Source organism: Fringilla coelebs (assembly GCF_963513975.1).
Source record: "Fringilla coelebs genome assembly, chromosome: 9".
In the NCBI taxonomy this organism is placed as follows: domain Eukaryota; kingdom Metazoa; phylum Chordata; class Aves; order Passeriformes; family Fringillidae; genus Fringilla; species Fringilla coelebs.
The window spans coordinates 4,211,079-4,216,916 of record NC_140067.1 but is presented as its reverse complement, the minus strand read 5'-3'; positions in this window follow the sequence as shown (position 1 = coordinate 4,216,916).

Genomic DNA, 5,838 nt, shown 5'->3' with positions numbered 1-5,838 from the left:
GAGATGCCCAAGTCTGTGGAAGTTTTTGGGATCTCTGAGGGGTTTGGTAAGAAGGAACTGTAATGATTGTCCAGTTCCAACCCCCCCAGCATGTTCTCAGGTCCCTTCCCACCCCTGGCAAGCAAAACTGAGCAGAGATGAGGAGCCCCACCATGTCCAGCAGTAATTCTCACCCCAAACTTTAGGTGTCCCCAAAGGTGACACCCAGCCTTCTGCACCAACCCAGCCTGCACAGGGACCTCGGAGTGATTGAGCCAGGCATTTCCCCAGAGGAGCCAAGTGTTGCCTTCATCTCTGGACAGCAGAGCCCTGCAAAACCAGACATCCTTGCTGCAGGTGCTCAGGACAGCCCAGTTGAATTAGAGCAAACCAGGCTGCTGCTATCACTGGGTATTTCTGCCCTGGAGAGCAGACTGAAAGTATCTGTCCAAGCGCTGAGCCCAGGTTTTCCCAGAGCACGTCTCCCAGGAAAAGCAAGGCTGGTTAGCTTGGCAAGAAGAGAGCTGAGAGCCCCAGGACTTCCTTTTTGCCTCTGTAACTGGTCAAGTATTATTTCATCTCTCTCTTCAGGAGAGCTTGGTGTTCTCCTTGGAGCAGGGGCAGCTGCTGCAGGTGGGGTTGGGAGGGCAGGGAGCCACAGGTAGCCTGAGCAATACTCACGAGCTGACCCTAATCCCACCCACCAACACTCAGCCCCTCTCCTATGGATCATTCCCAATAAGATGTCTAGAAAAGAAACCATGAAGACACCTTAAAAATCATCCAGTTCCACCCCCTGCCATGGGCAGGGACACCTCCCACTATCCCAGGTTGCTCCAAGCCCTGTCCTACCTGGCCTTGGGCACTTCCAGGGATGGAGAAGTCACATCTTCTGTGGGCAGCCAGTGCCAGGGACTCCCCACTTTACAGGGGAGATTTTTTCCCCTAATATCTGCCCTAACAAACCTGCCCTCTTTCAGTCTGAAGCCGTTCTCCCCTGCCCTAGCCCCCTCTGCACATGGGCATTGAGCAAATCCTTGCCCCGAGCATCCCTCCTGCCTCCAGGAACTGACCCTGCTTTCCAAATGTGAGGGGAGCTGGAAAATAACAGGAAGAGAAAGGGAGGGAAAGAAAGAGGCTTATTTGTCAGAGACATGACTGGAAGCATGAGTCTGGTTCCTCACCACATGAAAAGCTCTGCTGCTGCCTGGAGGTCTTGCAGAAGAAAGGGGGATCCTGCTGAGCTGGAAGCTGGCAGGGAAGTCTCCCAAGGCAGTGCTGGAGCCCCAGCATGATGGGAATCAATGCCAGCTTTGTGCACAGGTAGCTGGGGAGGATTTATGGCCCGCCCAGTGGTGTGAACACAGACCATGAATTAAAGCACTGTTGGAGAATCAGGAGGTTCTGACTTCAGAGCTGCAGTCCTGAGGAAAAGGACAGGGTAGATTCCTCTATGCACTCTAAAATTTAAAGTGAAATGCCAGAAGTTTCTTTAAAACATGCATTTTGTGAGTGCTGGCCCATCAGGGCTGCCATGAACTACAAGAACTGCACAGGGGGCACGGTGCTGTGAACATCAAACACTGCACAAGGGGAAGCCAAATCTTTTTTTGATGTCCCAGCAAAACAGGCAGAAGCTTGTTTGCTGTCCCCTCCTTCAGGCAGAAGCTTGGGGTTTGCATCTCAGAGGCACCAACCCAGGATGGCAATTCCCAATGGGAATAAACCCAGACACCACACTGAGAGCAGCAGCCCCAAACACTCCCTGCACTGCACAGCCTCCCCAGAACACACCACTTCAGCCTCTTTAAAAATTTTAAATTTCATTTCTTGGGTGGTTTTTTTTTCCCCCTGCAGTGAAGCATTTAGCACATTATGTAGTTGCATCAGTCTGACTTGTCTTCCCTGAATCCTTCTTATCCCATTCAGCTACTTGGTGGTGGAGTTTGCATATAAATCTGTTATAGAGATTTGGGATTTTTTTAACCTTTTTTATCCTTTTTGGATTTTACAGAGGTGCTGCTAGAAGCCAAGAACAACAGCAGATTTTGGAAATATGCTTGGGAATATTATTCTTAATATTTCAGCTTATTCTTAATATTTCTTAATACTCTTATTCTTATCATTTCAGCTTTTTAGGAAGGTAGGGCAGTGTGACTGGTGAAGATGAGGCAGATTTTGGGGCAATCCAGTCTTTTTTGGAATATAACAAAATGTAGGCATTGCCCATGACATAACTGGTGATAACATCAGCCCAGTGTCCAGATATTTTAGACTGGGCATGGTCTGACAAGTTGTTTTCCTTTGTCACAGCTACTGGCCTCACATCAACACTGGGAAAAGGTGGTAGGGTCCATATCTCTGGAAAAAAAAACCACCTGGAAGCCCCCCAAAAATGGGAGGAAATGGAAAGCAGGGTACAGCCTTGTGCTAGGGAAGGGTTTGGGTTTAGTGCCTTATTCTGTCCCCAGGAGGGCCAGGACGCTTCCCCAGCCCGGCTCCCCGCACATTTCATACAATTCTGGAATGGTTTGGGTTGGAAGGGATGCTGGAATTCCCACCCCCCGCCACCGGCAGGGACGAGGACGGCTGGAATCTCATCCTTTTCCTGCCGGGAGGTCATATCGTGGTTTTCCAGCAGAGGGGGAAATAGGATCACTTGTTCCACCACCTCTCGCTCCGTCTTTCACTGCTGGCAGGAACGAGGGGTTTGGGAAAACACAGCATTATTGATCCCTCTATCCCAAAATCCAACTCCTGCTGCGGCCCATGGAGGTGCCCACATCAAAAGTTTGTAGATCAGCCCCATCAAAGCACTGTAGGACCCAGGAAAATGAATTTAAAAGCCGTGCAAAGTGTCAGGTAGTGTCTCTGTCCGAGCCACAAGGCTGGCTCTGCAGTAGGGCTGACCCCACACTTAGGGGCACACCTTAATTAGCAATATAACCAATGTGATCCCTTGTGTGACCAAAGCCAGGGGTTTACTCTGGTGGAATATCCCTTACCAGAGCTGTTCTGGTGTCAGAACCCAGGAAATCCCTCTGGCTGCCCTCTCCAGCCCCTGCCGGGGGGCTCAGAGACCTTGGCACAGAGCCCCAGACCCCTGTGCCTTTGATTCACCCCTTGGAAAAAACAATCACCAACCTTATATGAAGGATTACGAGCCACAAAAGTTTAAGTAGAATGAGAGTGAAACTTTGACTGGCCTTGACAGGTTTTTGTTTCGACATAAATGGCTCAAATTCCTGAGAATTTAACGAAAATTCTATCAAAATTTGGAGGCCAGCTCTGTGACCAGCTCATCAGCTGGAGCAGGTTATCATCCCTCCACTGGGGTGAATTAAGCAGTGCCAGTCCCCTCCTCAAGGCTTCCTCCACGCTTCCAGAAGCAAAAGCCCTTCCACGTTGCCTTTCTTGCAAATATCCATTCTTGCAATTAATTATTGCAAAAATAAACCCCCAAATGCCTCCTGTGCTGGGAAGAGGAAGCCTTGCACTTTAAAAAGTGCTCACAGCCTTTTCCATGCTCCTGAAGACTCCATGGCTCATCCTCCTGGAGCTGATTCCATCACCATGGGCAGCATGGCCAGCACTGCCAGAGGTCCAGAGGCTTAATTCAGGTTTGGAGGGAAGGATCCAACACAAACATTTCAGACACCTTAAATTCAAAATGCTCTAAATGGAACCATAGCTTTTATATATACATATATATATATATATATCTCACATTTGGAACATATCACCTCTGAGAAAGGTTTTTAATTTCACCTCCAAGGTGGAGTGCCTTGCTGGCTGCTCAAATCTCTCCCCCAGACGACCTCACCTATCAGGGAGAAATTGGTGTTGTGCCTGATTGCACAAACCAGCCCAGCCTTTTACCTGGGAGATGTGCCACAAATAACTTCCATTATATGTAGGGGGTGTTTCTGATGCTGCTATCACAAAAAAACAAAAAAAAAAAAAAAGGAGATAAAATGCTTCAGTAGCCTTGCTTAGATGCTGAGGAGGCACTTGGCTGTGCAAAACAGCCATTTGTATCCCAGGACAGCCCAGGTTGGGATGGAAAACAGTGGGGTGCATCCCCCCCAGACCTCTGTGAGCACATCCAGAACCTTTTTATGTCCTCCTGCCTCACCAGCCACCTGCAGAGAGGCTGTGATGTGAGGGGCATCGCCTCAGGCCAGTTACATTTCCCTACCCACTTCTTCTCCCAGGCAAAAGCAATTTAGGTTTAATAGTATATTAAAAAAATATTAAACCCCTTATTGGAGTTCTTCTTGCACGGGCAAAGAGAGCAGAAGGACCTTCTGAGCCCGTCTGCAGTGCATTAGTAGGTAAAAAAGGATTGCATTAAGGTACTCCCCAAGGTCACTGAAGGGCACTGCTCACTTCATTTCCTTTCAATACTGAGTTTACCCCTGTGCTACATTTCTCAGTGTTTAGCAAAGACGAGCCCCAGGGTCACTCTGAACTTTAATTACATGAAAATAACTTGCTAAGAGGTCCTTTCATTTTGATAATTTACAATACCAGCCATTGAAATGAGCTTTGCAATTGATTTGGGAAATACACAAAATGACACTTCCAGCCCAGCCTTTTGTGGACACAGGGCAATTCACTGTCTATTTAACAGCTATAATAGCCCAAGACCAGACTCTCCTACAATAATTACACTTTCCCTTGAATTTACTGAGGTTCAAACTTCCAGTTGTCTGCTGGGAACGCTTCATTTATACACAAAGCATCTCAGGCTGCTTATGCAGAAGAAAAAGGGAGAAACAGGCACTTGTTTGAACACACAACCCCTCATAGAGCTCTTACTCTTCTTTTAACTGATACCTGATGAAGATACAGATTCCTGGTGCATTTTTGTGCCTGCCCAGGGCCCTTAGGGGCATTTTGGAGGCTGTGAAACCTTGGAGAAACAGCTGTGAGGCTGTGGTGTTTGCCAGGGTCCCCAGGACGAGGGGAGAGATGAAAATCTGACTGCAAGTTCTCAGCAGGCTGATTTATTATTTTATGATATTGTATTAAAGAATGCTATACTAAAACTCTGCTAAATAAAAAGGATACATCAGAAGGCTTAACAAGAATGATAAAGAAAAACCCTCAGAGCCTTGACACAGCTGGACCATGACTTGTCATTAAATTAAAACAATTCACGTGCTGGGTGAACAATCTCCAAATCACATTCCCAAGCAGCAAAACAGGGAGAAGCTGAAGCTTCCCAGCTGCCCAGGAGAAGAAATCCTGGCGAAGGGATTTTTCAGAAAATATCATGGTGACAATGAGGCGACTTGGGCTGTGACCAGGTGTCTTTCCCACGGCCATTTTTATTTTCTTATAACACAAAACTAAATATTGTCACCTTGTGACTGTTATCTCAAAAATAAATAGCCTGTGGTGCTCTTGCTTTCTGTGGTGCTGCTTTCCTACACTTGTGCACATCCACTAAGATGCCACCACCCAGCTAAAAGCCACCACGAGCAGGTGGGCTTGCACAAGGCATGGCCACACAATTTCAGATGTAGGGCACGTGTTTTTCCCCCCCAAATCACTTTAGAAAGCAAGGAATTCGATTTTCCCATTGCAGTGGCTGTGTAGGGCCTTCCCAAAGCCAGGTGATAACTCACATCAGCTTTGGAGGAGGGAAACTGCCTGGTGGGGCTGGCAAGGGGAGGGAGCTGAACTGACATTTCCTTTGTGTGTCTGCAAGGTGCACGTTCCTCATAACACAATTTTGTGCTAATCTTCAATTTGCTGCACTGGGAAGCTTTTCCCTGGTCACATCAAAATTACAGGGAAGTCACTGTGGGAAATAACAGGAGTTTCCTCCTCCTTCAAATTAAAAGGGGGGCG